This window comes from Puma concolor, chromosome A2, assembly GCF_028749965.1.
Source record: "Puma concolor isolate L17-30 chromosome A2, mPumCon1.1.hap2, whole genome shotgun sequence".
Classification (NCBI taxonomy): Eukaryota; Metazoa; Chordata; class Mammalia; order Carnivora; family Felidae; genus Puma; species Puma concolor.
The window spans coordinates 22,911,924-22,925,839 of record NC_141668.1 but is presented as its reverse complement, the minus strand read 5'-3'; the positions used below and the strand labels follow the sequence as shown (position 1 = coordinate 22,925,839).

At 49.3% G+C, this 13,916-nt stretch overlaps 1 long non-coding RNA gene across 8 annotated transcripts in view; it reads right to left on the bottom strand.

Annotated features, from left to right (window-relative positions):
* The window catches only part of LOC147583057 (uncharacterized), a 219,472-nt gene that overhangs the window by 14,019 nt on the left and 191,537 nt on the right, over positions 1 to 13,916 (bottom strand). For 4 of the 8 annotated variants that reach the window (XR_015244901.1, XR_015244903.1, XR_015244907.1 and 1 more), the window contains one exon: positions 3,497 to 9,573. The exons of the other annotated variants lie outside the window; for them this stretch is intronic. This is a non-coding gene — a long non-coding RNA (uncharacterized LOC147583057). Of the gene's footprint in view, positions 1 to 3,496; positions 9,574 to 13,916 lie in introns of those variants that run through there. 8 annotated transcript variants of the gene reach the window in all.

The window sequence follows — 13,916 nt, the reverse complement described above, 5'->3', positions numbered from 1 at the left end:
GGCAGAGAGCGGGGGAGAGACAGAATCCAAAGCAGGCTCCAGGCTCTGGGCTGTTAGCACAGAGCCCGACGTGGGGCTCAAACTCACAAACCGTGAGATGGTGACCCGAGCCGAAGTCGGAAGCTTAACCAACTGAGCCGCCCAAGTGCCCCTAAACCTCCTTTTAAAAGCAACAGTACATTTTTATCCTCCCTGGGAATGAGATAAAGGCATCATAATTTTTAACACCAACATCCATCAGAGCGTCTATGAATAATGAAAAACAACAAAAAAAACCCCACCCTATACCTCATTTGATATAGCTTATATAGCTCTCCATTTTACTTCTTAAACTCTCTTAATTCAGAAGCTCAAACAGAATTTTAAAACATCATTTCAAAATCCTCTTCGTTGCATTTTTAAAGATATCCGCAAATGGGTGATTTTGGTGTGTTTAAGTGAAACCACCATAGACCGGAACTGTAATCGTGAGAGAAGAACTCTTGGTGCTTTGCCAAAGACACTAGCGAGCCTACCACCAGGGTAAGTTCCTTTTCAGTTCTTCAGTGGGCTTGATTTCACCTTCTTATCAGCTCGGTGACAACACTAGATGCGTCCAAGAACCCATTTTTCCTTTGCTCTCGCTGTTGCACTGGGAGCCCTTACAGGGCCCGGGCGAGGTGGAGAGTTCCTAGTTCGCCCAAGCTGGCCTCCCCAGGGCACTGTTCCCAGGGCGGTGACTCAGCTTTGGAGGCCACCTGCTGCGTGGGTGCCGCCACCTTCCGGGTCATTACCAGTCACGAGGGTAGAGGCACAGGGCAGAGCTGAATGGACCCAAAGGATCAACGGCTCAGGGCCAGGTCAAGGGCAGCGCCGGAAGGAAAGCCTTTGTCTTATGAAAGATTCACCCGAGAGGTGGGGCGATGGAGGCAGAGGGGCTTCGCACCTGCATCCTACGGTCTCGGGGGTCTCTGCGTGAGTGTCAATGCCGCGACTTATGATGAAGGCAGGGCCACGGGGCAGCTCCCACTTTCAATGCCACTTTAAGTCACCACGGATGTTGAAAACAATAAATGCCATCCGCTGTCTCCAAGATACCCACGTACCTTTGAGGCCTTTCCACCGGCGGCGTCCAAAGCACCTTCAGGCCATTCTCTCTCCTTCCTTTAGACAACCCCCTGCTCCAACTAAAATAACCTGTCTGCCGTCACCTGCTCGGCAGGCCCTCTGGCTCCCGAGTACTGTGGGAAACGGCGAGCTGTCAGCGCTCACGGGCACTGAGCTCCTCCACCTGGGATCCCTTCTCCTTCTTCGGCCCTTTTAACGTTCGTTCTGTTCAGTGTTTCCTCCTTGCCGGAGCGAGCCTACCTGGACCCCCCGGGGCTCGGCTCCTGCCTCCTCACTCACGACGGTCACTTCTGTACCGTGTCAATCAACTCATGTTCACGGAGTCCCCTGATGCGTTAAGGGACGGACGCTCAGGGGACACGTAGGCCACGTCTGATGCTGTGTCAAGTGCAAGGAACACGAAGGAGAGAGACGGGGCGCCTGCCGCAGGAGGCTCCCTCCCTCGGAGGGAGGAGAGGGATGGGCGCCGGGCACACGAGGGGAGGCCTGTCTGGCAAGGGAGCGGGGAGGCTCGGCGGAGGATGCGCCAGGTCGGCCCGCAGTGTGCCTGAGTCTGACGACCGACCACCAGGCTGAGTGGTGAAGGAAGCGCAGGGTGTGTGTGAAAGGAGGAAGTTAGACAAGGAAGGGAGATGGGGAGGAGGGACCCGTATGTGGCACCTTCTCTTCAGCGTGGCTGCAGCACGGGGTTCGAGGGTGGGGGGCCAGCAGGGCCTCGTCCCACAAGGACTTTGCACGGCCGTCCAGGTGCCTAGGTGTGTGAAGTGGAACCAGAGTCACGTCCGAGTGGGACAGGGGCGGATGGCAGTGCTGCCCGGAACTGGGAATTTTTCAGCCGAGAGGCACTTCCACATACATTATCTTCTGTAGTCACCACCACACTCTTGAGCCATTTATTTGGCAATTAATCACACACCGCCTTGTGACATGTTCATTTCTGCTATCTCGTTCCTCAACGCTGCCTGCATGTTTTTCGTCTTCTCCCTTCTCCTGGACTATCAGCTCTTTGCAGGCACAGAACGACACCTTCTTTTCTGGTGGTTCCGGTGACCAGCACAGCGGCTTACACCCACAGACGCTTGATAACAGATGTCTTAATTGAAATTTTAGACGGTGCTTTTGCCACACGGCCGGCCACGTAAGTAAGTAAACTCACAGCAAATGACCCTCGAGTCCTAGAATTCAGATGATACGTATGGCACAGGTAAGAAATGGTATGAAATACAGGTGAGGTGAGCTCGTGCTGTGAGGTCCTGGAATCCGAACTCTTGCACAGGAGGGTTTTGAGCAGGACAGTGATGTGACTGATGCATGCATAAAAGGATGAATCAGTGAGCATCAGGAGGGGCTAACAGAGAGAGGGAACAGTACAGGAGAGGTAAGCGTCGCTCACCGAGGGGACCGTTTCTCTGCCATCTGCAGGGACACGAGGCTCTTCGCTCCAGGGCCCCCTGGGCTCACCTCCGTTCTTCCCTGAGCTCCATCACACCCAAGAGGAACATTTGGTGCTTCGGGTCTCTGCTTACTTGTCTTCCCCCTCCCTTTACTCGCTAATAATTAGCAAGCAACAGTTATATGTCAGACGCTGTGACACAAAGATGAAAGTCTACCATCTAATACAGTGCAGAGGGCTTCCTGAAGGAGGTGAACCCTGAAACGAGTCTTAAGAATGAGTAGGTGTTAAACAGAAGAGGAAGAGAGAAGAGCGTGTGCAAAGATGCAGCCCTGGGGCAAAGGAGCTTGGGCTCGGGGAAATTCTGAGAGATGTGCTGGAACCTGGGTAAGGAAGAGCCATTAAAGGGCTTTAAGTAAGAGAAAAAACACAATCAGATTAACATGTTGGAGCAAGATCAGTCTGGAGGCTGAAGGTAGTGACCCTGGAGCCTGGTAGTGACATTGTCCTGTACAGATTCGACAGAAGCAGAATGGTTAAGCCCTGGAGATGGAATGTGTAGTGAGAGGGTGACTGAGAAAAATCTTTGTAAAAGAGCTTTCAGATTGACACATTTCACACAGGGGATCCGGCAACAGGTAACACACGCACTGCCTGGTTCTGGCCACAAGGTGGCAGCTGCACACAGCCACACTGGCGGCCAGCCCTGTCCAGGTTTGTTTGCAAAAAACAGGACAGTTGATTTTGATCACCAGAAGTGGCTGGCCTTTTTAAAGGCTTTTGGGACTAGTAATTTTGAGTGACAAAGAACAGTTGCCATTCTCATAGTTTAGTTCACTGTGAAGTCAATTTAAGACGTTCTCTACTCAGGCTGGCTTCTCCTCGCTCCCATGAGATGTGACAAAATTTCAGATCTGTGACTTGCAAGACAATCAGCACAACTTTACCACCTTCTTGTCTTTCCATCCCCAGACTGATCACCTGATTAGCCCAAGTCCCCAAGCCCCTGGCAGGGCAGCAGAAGGACCTTCTGCCTGGGGGCAGCCTTTAAGGATGTCATTCTTGGTGGAGAGTGGATGGAGCCACCCAAACATAAGAGAACAGGGCTCTCCACCACGCAGGGCAGAACCACTAAGTACATTCTGGAAAGGAGCCACAAGCTCTCTTAAGCTTGCCTCGTAAGCGGTTTCCTCCCTCTGAAAACCTTTCATGGTGGAAGCCATGACGTATCAGCTGATTTGGGGGGAGGAGCGTGAAAACTGCTCTCCTTACCCCTCAGGGGGGCTCTTTTAAGGGCAGCCAGCTGAGCCCTCAGAGAAATGTGCTGAGAGTCTAAAACGTGTAGGCTGAGAAGGAAGTTTCAGTGAAAGGGCTTTCACCAAGGAGAGCCAGCTAATAAAGAGCTTGGCCGCCATGACTAAGTCTGACAACGACCCTTGAAAGTGCGGGAAAACTGGCGGACGCTGCGGGGGACCTCAGCAAGTGGGGGGTGAGGGGGGCACCACCTCCAGGTCAGCGGCGACGCCTATCCGAGGCCCCTTGTCTCCACCACGTAGGTCATCTGAGGGCAACGCTGGGGCACGTGTTCCACGTGGGACTGAGAAGGGCCACTTCTTCCGCCGAGGGAAGGACTGCTGTCTAAGCACCAGGGGAGGGAGACGGGGCACGTGAGGAGGTGCCAAGCTGAGCACTGCTCCACAACGGAAGGGCATCGAGTGCCCACGGCCCCTTCAGCTTCCCTGGTCCGTCACTTGCTCTGACTGGCTCTCCCGTGAACCTGTGGCCCATTTACTGTTTCTCACTCAGAGGCCAAAGAGCCTAAAGAGCCTGAAGAAAGAAGAACAGATCCCATCACCTGCACGCTTCACTTACCGCACGTTCAAATCCTTGCAGCAGCCCCTCGAGGCAGGTACTATTTCAATTCCCATTTTATGGATGAGGAGACTGAGGCAAAGAGACATTAGGTAACTTTAAGCGGCCAAAGTCACACACCTAACAAGCGTGGGATTCAGATGTGGTCTCCTGCCTCATCACATCAGCAGGGACAGAGAGGCCAGTAACCTGCAGAACCACACCGGGCACCCGCGGGGCGAGGTGCATGTGGGGGGCTGGAGGGAAGAGCCCAGGCTCTGGCCTCCTAATCCCAACCCCTGTGTTTCCTCCACACGCTCTGTTGTTTCTTCTACACTTGACGGCCAGGAGAGACAGATGGAACCTCAATCAAAACCGAGCAGCTAAGCAGAAGCTTACGAAGAGAAACCCTTCCCTTGTACGGAAATCAACTCACGCTTTTCTCAGCACATACAAAAGTCCTCCGGTCTCGAAAGTGATTCTGGAGAGGATCACCTACACCCCAGACAGGATCCCTTCCATCCCTTCCCTTAAGTTGTACTTAATTTATAACCTCACTGGAGTTTTTCAGTTGATTTAACATCACCGGTGGTTTAAATCGGCGCACCACAACTTGTAAGAACCTAACGGCAGAGGTCATGTTGTTCTCAACATCAGAACAGCGACGCCTGCTTGAATCCGCTCCCGGGAAAAGAGAAATAGAGTGGACTATGTCCTCAGGCCCCAACCTCCAGGGAAAACCACACTTCTGAGGCAAAAGGAGTGGCTGGTTCTCCCAGTCCACACTGGGGCCCGGGAGCCCCCCTAGAGGCCCTCTGCAATAACATCACACATTCAGGCTGCATCTAGGGACCCTAAAAACCGAGCCCATAATGTGGGTTTCAAAGCTACTCCTTTGTCAAGTCAGCAACTCACCAGGCCTCATGAATATTCTGAAGTATAATACGGAAGTGAAATGCGTTATACACTAAATTAGAGCAGATGCACTCCCCACCGAACCCCCTGCTGGAATTACTTGGGGAGGGGGGGATGGCGGGAACCAGTGTTTCCAAGCGGCCCTGACGCGCTAAAAATATCTCTTCCTTCTCCTTTCATCGGTCTGGTCACCGTCCCAGACGCAAGCTCAGCACCGCCTGGTCCACCGGACCTGCTACATCGCCATCTACCTCCACTTCTGGACAGAGCGAACATTCGCAGATGTGAGTGCGAGGTTACAGGCTAGGATGGAACGCACCCCGTTATTCAAACACAGCTGCCGAAGAGAGCTGCTTGAGACCTTGGAAAGTAGAGACCTTTTTTAAAGAAAAAAAAAAGACTGACTGCTTTAACTAGAGCCTGGCGGTAACAACTCACTCCAGAGAGCCAGCTAAATGTTGGCACAGAAGTTCCTAGTGATACTCAGGCAAATTAGGTCTTATAAAGGGAAACTTGTGCGTAATATGCCTGTGGACAGGCTGCTCTGACCTCCCTTTGCAGCTTCAAAGATCTGCTCTGTTGCGTAACCCACAGCCTAGAAAAAATCAGGCTTTCCTGCCAGCAGCCTTGCTGCAGCCACCTGTCCCTACAGGTAGTAAAAGATTAGAGGGATCAGACTGCAGTGTTTACACAACACTATCCAGGGCTCTCTTCCTTCTAGCCCCCACCCACCCCCCAGGTTCAAAGTTCATTCTTCTAAAACAGGGGAGAGGTGAGCTGAAGAGCACACAGGACAAGAGCGAAGGAGACCTGCTTATGGGCAGGCCTGCCCACTGGTGTCACGGGGGGAAGGAGGCAGGACTGCAGAGGGAGAGGGGAGCAGGGAGAGGGGCTCGTGAGACGGGCGCCCGCCTAAAGCCGGCCTGATGCTCGCTTGGGATCCCCTAACTCGTGGAAGTTTAAAATTAGAAGGAGGGCCAGAAGACAGCCCCCAGAAAGCGGCTGCACTTACTTCAGGGAACGATCTTCCCCAGGACTTCGGGGAGCCAACGCTGCAGGTTTCGCTTTTTCAGAACCAAGACTGTGTTTTTCTTTTTTTTTATTTTTTATTTTTTTTAAGGTTTCTTCTTGAGAGAGAGACCGAGCATGAACGGGGAGGGGCAGAGAGCGAGGGAGACACGGAATCTGAGGCGGGCTCCAGGCTCTGAGCTGTCAGCACAGAACCCGACGCGGGGCTCGAACTCATGAACCACGAGATCATGACCTGAGCCGAAGTCGGAGGCTTAACCAACCGAGCCACCCAGGCACCCCCCCCCGTCCCCCCAAGACTGTACTTTTCTACTCCTACTGCCCTGCTGTACTCACCACCGGTTTGAGCTCACAAGACCTGCGTGTGGGAGCCACGACAGAGCAACCCCATCTATTCATTCAGAGCCATTTTAAAGTCCCTTGGGCCTGTCTCTCGTGGTTTTTAGCACCTGAAAGGACTCCTGCTTTCAAGTTCATGAAAATCTGCGTTCACTGTAAAATCTCCTTGTTTATTCCCCTCCACAAGGGGCATGAGCAGGAAGAGGGAAGTGGCGGGCAGTCTCCTGGGGATGAGGGCTTTTCTAGGAGCCTGGGGATGTTCTGGGCTGGGGACACTTACAGGGGTGATGGAGAGACCCCAGGAGACTTCTAGGATGGCTGCCTTTCAGAGCAGGGCCACACCAAACCGAAGGCCTCGGAGGGGCTGCACCTGCTCGCCTCTCCCACCCTCATCGTGGGCCACATCTGCCTTCTTCTCGATCCTCAAAGGCCAATCTCGTCTCCACTCCAGTGCCTTTTAACTGTGCTGTTCTCTGTGCTTGGAAGCTTCACCCCCAACTCCTCCACCCACTCTTTTCTCAACCTCTGGCTCCCACCTTAGAAATTACTCCTCAGAGAACCACTCAAAGGAAGTCCCCCTTTCATCCTGCAGCACCTTTTCCTTCACAGCACGAAGCCTGAGTTCATCCCCCGCAACTGGACTGCTTTCCCACGCACGTCCTTAGCTTCCATGAGGACAGAGATCACGCCTGTTTTTTTAATCACCACCATCATCATCATCCCGGTGCCGACCAGTGCCTGGCACACGGCAGATGCTCAGGGAATCTCTGCTGAGTGAATGAACAATGACACCAGCTTCCTCTCCCTGAGTTGCTCTGATCTCTGAATGTCCCATAGGAGGTACCTCTAACCCCATCTCCATGTGTTCCTGTCTCCCCTGCCCTCCAATAAAACCACAATAAATGCTGGTATATCCTCCGACTGCAAACAACCAGGTATAAAGTGAGAAGTTCGTAACGGACACAGGACCGCTGGAAGGATTTGTGAACTTGGGTCTAATGTTCTACTGTGGTGGCAAAAAATTAACTTCTCTATGAAATTAAAAACTCCTCCCCCTCGGCAACGGTGTTGGGAGCACCCAGAACGGAGCAGGGTTGAAGATTAAATCGTGAATTTTAAAGCTCAGAACTGCTACCCCCAATCTCACTTTTGTCCCTCCTCCGATTATGCTCTGCTCCTTGGGGTACCTGTTTGTGGAGACGTTCCAGGTTAAGCCCCCAACACCTAGCACCGTGTGTCCAAAGATGCTGCCAGCCAGCTTGCTTCCACTCTGCTCCCCTGCAGGCCTGTGGAGGACACCCCAGCGTGCTACTGAGACCTGTTCAACTGCTTCATTGCACAGCCCAGCCAGCCAGCAACCTCTCTACGGCCTCTTCCTCGACAACCCAACCGGCCCCCCCACCTGCATCCTCTCACTCACGGTCTCAGCACCACACCGATTTCTCCCCAACACACCGCGATCTTAACATATCAACGTGCTCAGGGACTCCACCTGAACTCCTAAGCTCTCCACCTTTCCAAAAAGCTCAAACCCCAAGGAAAGAAGGGCTATAGCCAGTCTGGTCTGAATACAAACAAAAGATTCACTGTCAGCACCTTGAAACTTGGAAAGAATCCATCACATGTCAGCGTAAGGCTTCCACTGGAAACATGGGAGGTAGGAAGATGTCAAGGAGGAAAGGCAGAGAAATGAAAAGTCTGTCAATTCTCCCTCTGGGTCTCGCTGGTGAGGACAGAAATGCCGCTGCTTCTGTTACAGATTCTAACACCCGTGTTACAGACCGGCCTCGGAATATTCACACAGTACAGTAGAGCACAAGAGCTGGGGTCAGAAGACCTAAGCTCAAATCCTGGCTTTCCCACTACAGTGGTCCCCCTTTGCCCCTTATCCACGGTTTCACTTTCAGCTACCTGTGGTCTGTCTTCCACGGTCACCCATGGTCTGGAAGCTGATGATCTTCCTTCTGACTTATCATCACAAGGTCAATGACTGCCTGAGGTTACGTCACAGTGCCTGTGTCATTCACCTCACTGCATCTCACCACAAATCCGTTTTTATCATCTCACATAATCCCAAGAAGGGTGAGTGCAGTACAAGAAGATACTGTGAGAGAAAGACCCCATTTATATTAACTTTTATTACAAGAGTATAATGTTATAACTGTTCTATCTTATTATTAGTTATGGTTGTTAATCTCTTACGCTAATTTATAAATTATAAGTTAAACCTAATTATATACATTACAAATTAAGCCTCATTTATAAATTAAACTTTATCCTAGGTATGTATGCATGGGAAAAAAGCCAGTATTTATAGGGTCTGGTCCTATCCATAGTTTCAGGCATCCGCTGGGGGTCTTGGACACATTCCCCCAGCACATAAGGGGACCACAGGACTAACTGTTAGCAGATATTTCCAGGTCAGTACAGTGAGGATCAAGAAATCTTCCTAGAATTGCTGTGAGGATTCGGTAACAGAACATGTACAAAAACGCCTTATGATCTGCAAATATTAGACACCGCATGTATTAGTTCCCACCATTACCAAGTATGTCATTTCTACCTCTCTCATTCACAGGCTCGTTGGGTGTCTGCCATGAGTCAGGCACGGTCTCGTGTGTCAGGGTGTGTACCCCAAAGTCAACAGTACCGAGCCTGGTTCTCCCAGTGCCACCGTGAGTCAGGGCAGACGGACAAGAAACAGGAAGCTAGAGGCTAGTATGGTATGTACCCACAGGGGTAGGTAGGAGAGGGTGCTGTGGAAGCACCCAGGAGCACCTGACCTGATCCTGGGCAGTCAGGGAAGCCTGCCTGGAGGAGGATTCATCTGAAAGGAACAGTAGTGGTTGGCCAGGAAGAGGACAAAAGAAAGAGTTTCCATGCAAAGGGCAAGCACGACCTGCTTCATTTGCAGAACCACAAATCTGGACCGGAGAGCCCTTAATGAAAGTAAAGATGGGAGGAATTTTAAGACGACAGCAGCGCGTGGAGGGCCTTTGTGCCACGTGGGTGGCACAGCAGCTTTCCCTCATGAGACTCTATGTAGCAAACTCAGCAACAATATCGTAAGACAACAGATTTTAGGGTCCTGACAGTGGGCCTGAACTTACCGGAAGGTACAACGTTAATGAGCTCCTATTCATTTCCAAAAATAAAAGAAAGGAGATTCCATCATGGGCCATGCCAAGTTGGTTTTTTCAGTGGTTGGGATAGCTGCTTTGTTAATTACCTTTTTGGGACATACTCTCTTATAAGTATCAGCACAGTTGCTGGAGTCGCGCCGGCAGGCTGTGGTAATACGCGCCATCAATATCAGGCTGTAATCTGGTGACCCACAACAAGGTACCAGGAGAAGGCCCAGTACTAGGGGATGTACCACAGAAGACAGCAGACCAAATGAAACTGGGTGGCCCCGCAGGACGAACATGCCTCCAAAGAAGAGTCATTTATGGAAACTGAAAATGATACAAATCAAAAGCTTGGGCTTAGGAGCCAGACTGCTGTGATTTGAATCCTGGCTCCCCCCCGCCCCCCACTTACCAGGCTGCATCATCTTGGGAGAAATGAGTTGACTTCTCCAAGCCTTAGTTTTCTACCAGAAAAATGGGTATGATGATAGCACCTGCCTCACAGGATTGTTTATTAGAAGAGATAACCAAGTCAAGGACTTTGCACAGCGCCTGGCACCCGCTGCTCAGCTGACAGCGCCAGCCCCTGTTGTGACTGCCATCATCAGGACTCTCTGGCACCTGGACTAGAGCAGATCTCCTCTCACCCATGGCTGACATCAGTGAAGAGTGGAGACCCGAACCCAGAAATGAACTACCCGTTAACCCTGACCCCAGAACACTGACGCCACGGGAAATGCAACCACAGCGACCTGGCATTCTGGGTTAGTCATGGTTGGTACGTATTAGGTCATAGCTAACTGACACTTTATCATTATGGTGGGGATACTTCTGTTTTGCAAGAGAGAGCTCTCAGTTAAATCAGCCCAGGACGAAGGCTACCCTGGAAAAGATTCCTAATCTCTCTAAAACACTGTTTGCGGGCCCTGTGCTGGCTTTTTAGACAGTCCTTCACGGTGACACGAGGGTGTATTTCATTAGAGCCTTCTCTTCGAGATAGCTGCCTTAAAAGTTAAAGGATGTACTACCTCAGATATCTCGTATTTTCCTTCCTAACCCGTTAAATAATCCCAGTGCCTGTGAGTATGTCCCAACTTTATTTGCTGTTTGCATTTAAACTCATTTTAAAGCTATCTGTATCGGTGGCACGTTACCACCTCTGCAGACACGAGGTTCCGTACAGGGGCGACTCACTTGTAAAGCAGCCTCCTCAGGACTCCCAGGGCTCACGTGCTGGGATCTGGTAAGCTAACTTCATCCTCATTCCATAGCGTTTATGATCTCACCATCTTATTTCCTACAGATCTATCCCGGGAGCTAACTTTTAAAAAGAGCTGTGGGCTGAGGCACTTGATGCACAGCACGGTGGTGGCCAGTGGGAAGCGTCTGTCTTCCTCCCACCGCGACGGTAAGGAAAATAACAAGTTATAGCAGTGCTTTCGGACTCTCCTCCCTTGCTCCTGGCAAATTAATGGATGCCAAATAAACCAACCCGCTAGGACTGGCCATTCCATAGAGGGAAAGGCAGCCCTGGGCTGGGAGAGGTTAGTATTGGTGGGGCTCCTCTGGGCCGGAGAGGTGGGCACAGGTAAGGACGGGGGGAGCTGCTTCTCAAAGGCAGGGTAACAGGAAACAACATGGCAGGTATGGGGAGTAACAGGCTGACTCTTGCTGAAGCACAGACACTTGAGAGGGGACAGCAGCAAGAGAAAAACTCTGGTTGTTTCACTGTTTTTCTGAAAATCATTCACTCAAACAGAATGCCTCTTTTGAATATTGACAGTACAAGAGTATCAATTTAGTTTCTGCTGAATTTTTTCGGTAAAGTGATCCTTAAGTGCCTAAGCATTTGCTGGCTAGGCTTCTAAAGTGCTATAGCATTATTCCCTAGGAGCAGGGAATTTAGAACAAAGGGGACGCTGGGGACCACCACAGAGGGAGTCTCCTGAAGGTCAAGGGGGAATTTGCTCCGTAAGCAGCTAGTCAGCTCATCTGCTTCCTATGAGTCAGGCTTCCTCTGAATGATCTCCGGAATGCCCCTCATCCCTGACAGGAGCTAACGGCTTTTGACACTCTAGCCCTAGATCCAGCGTCTGGTGAACTTCGTCAGCGGTCATACCCTGGAAAGGATTATTCAGAGAAGCTGCAAAAAACTGTCTTCCCAGATTTCTGACAGAGTGGTGGATACTGAACGACATTCAAAGTTCTAGATGAAAATCACAGATTCTGGGTAAAGACAAACACTTTCTACATAATCTAATAAAATCAACCTATTTTACAAACAGGAAGTTAAGGCTCAGATGGAAAAAAAAAAGGTATGAGAATTAAACCATCGTTAATGTCTAGTGGTGACCAAAGGCGAGTCTTTCAATCAGGTTGTACATTTTCCATTCAACTAGCTGTATGCTGCGCTAAGAGGCAGATGTGGTAATTCGGTTTACTGTTAACACACGGTTGCAAACCTGTCTCTAAGCTGGGATCCCATCAGGCCTTAAAAACTCATGGGAATTTAGGGAGCTCATTAATTAGGCTGGAAGAGGTGATCAAGCTCCTTTACCTGAGGTTTGACCTAATCGCCACCGTGAACCAGGGACACTCGATGCCAAACATCAGTACGCGCTGCCCTTGGCAAAAGCACCTGTATGCTAAGGGCTCCCATGGCAGGGTCTGATGGCGGCCACTTGGGAAAGTGACCGGATTCTGACAAAAGTTTTCTTTCAAAGCCCACTGTGCCCAGGCAGCCCCTTTGTCAGCTCTGGGAGGATGGAGTCCTTAACAGGGAATTCTGTTTGAAACACAAATGCATTGTATGTGAGTAATCATCATAAGCCTTAAAAATCGAACCATATTCATAAAATTAGATGACCGACACGTATCTTGGCATGCAGTTTCTCTTGGTGCATATTACTGTTCATTCTTTTACTGTACTAAGATACATTGCTGAAACTTTCTTGGAAATCAAACCTACAAATTAAAGGAAAAACAAGAGAACAGAATGAAAGGAACTGTCTCTGATATCCCGCTTTTGAATTTAAATGATGACTCAGGAGGTTTAAAAATTATCACATGAATAGGTAAATAATAAAGGGAAAAATGATAAAATGCTAATTGTAGAATCTAGCTGGGGTATATGAGGGGGTTCACTGTAAAATTATTTCAAACTTACTATATACTTGAGATTTTTCATAATGAAATGTTGGAAAAAAAAGTGTATCACATCCTCCACACAGATACCAATATCCCCCCAAATTCATGGACTCTTACAGCTAAACATAATAGCAAAAGGTCTCGAAGTATAAAATAAAGGAAGCACTAAAAATTAACAGGGGAAAGATAAATGACTTCATACAGGACGTTGGGTGATTGACCACATGAAAAAAAAAATCCCTTATACCTAACTTCTAATTTGGTGAGTTTAATATACAAAATGAAATTATTTTTCAGAAGAATATCTTCTAACTTCTGGTCAGGAAGGAATTCCAAAGCCCAAGTTAACAGGAGAGTCACAAAGAAAAGAAAAAGACAAAAATCACTTATTTAACTAAATAGAAGGTAAACATTCTGTGTCTCAAAAGAATCATAAGCAAAAATTAAAAATCAAAAAAGGTGAGAAAAATATTTGCCCAAATATTGCTAACACACACACACACACACACACCTACCTCAAAAAAATTACAGAAACAGTCACACTTCCATAGAAAAGTTGATAATGGATGTGAACAGAAATTTACAAAAAGAAACTGGGTTAAGAAACACACAAAAAATTTAACCTTTACTGGAAACAATTACGGAATGCCATGAACCTAGCACAGAGAGGGCAGCCACTGCCTAGCTGTTGAATAAGTAAGCCAAAAATAACGTAACATTTTTCTCTAAAGATTTTTTTAAAAGGTAATACTCAACACTGATGAAGATACAGTGAGATGGGCGTTTCATTCATTGCTAGAATGTGGGTGACCTGGTACAAGTTTTCTAGGAAACAATCTGGCAAAGAGGCATCAAGAATCTTTAAGAAGTTTAATTCTGGGCTTCCTGGCTGGCTCAGCTGGTACTGCATGTGACTCTTAATCTCAGGGTTGTGGGTTCGAGTCCCCTGTTGGGTGTGGCGCCTACTTAGAGTAAGAAAAATAAAAATAAATAAATAAAAGTTTAAT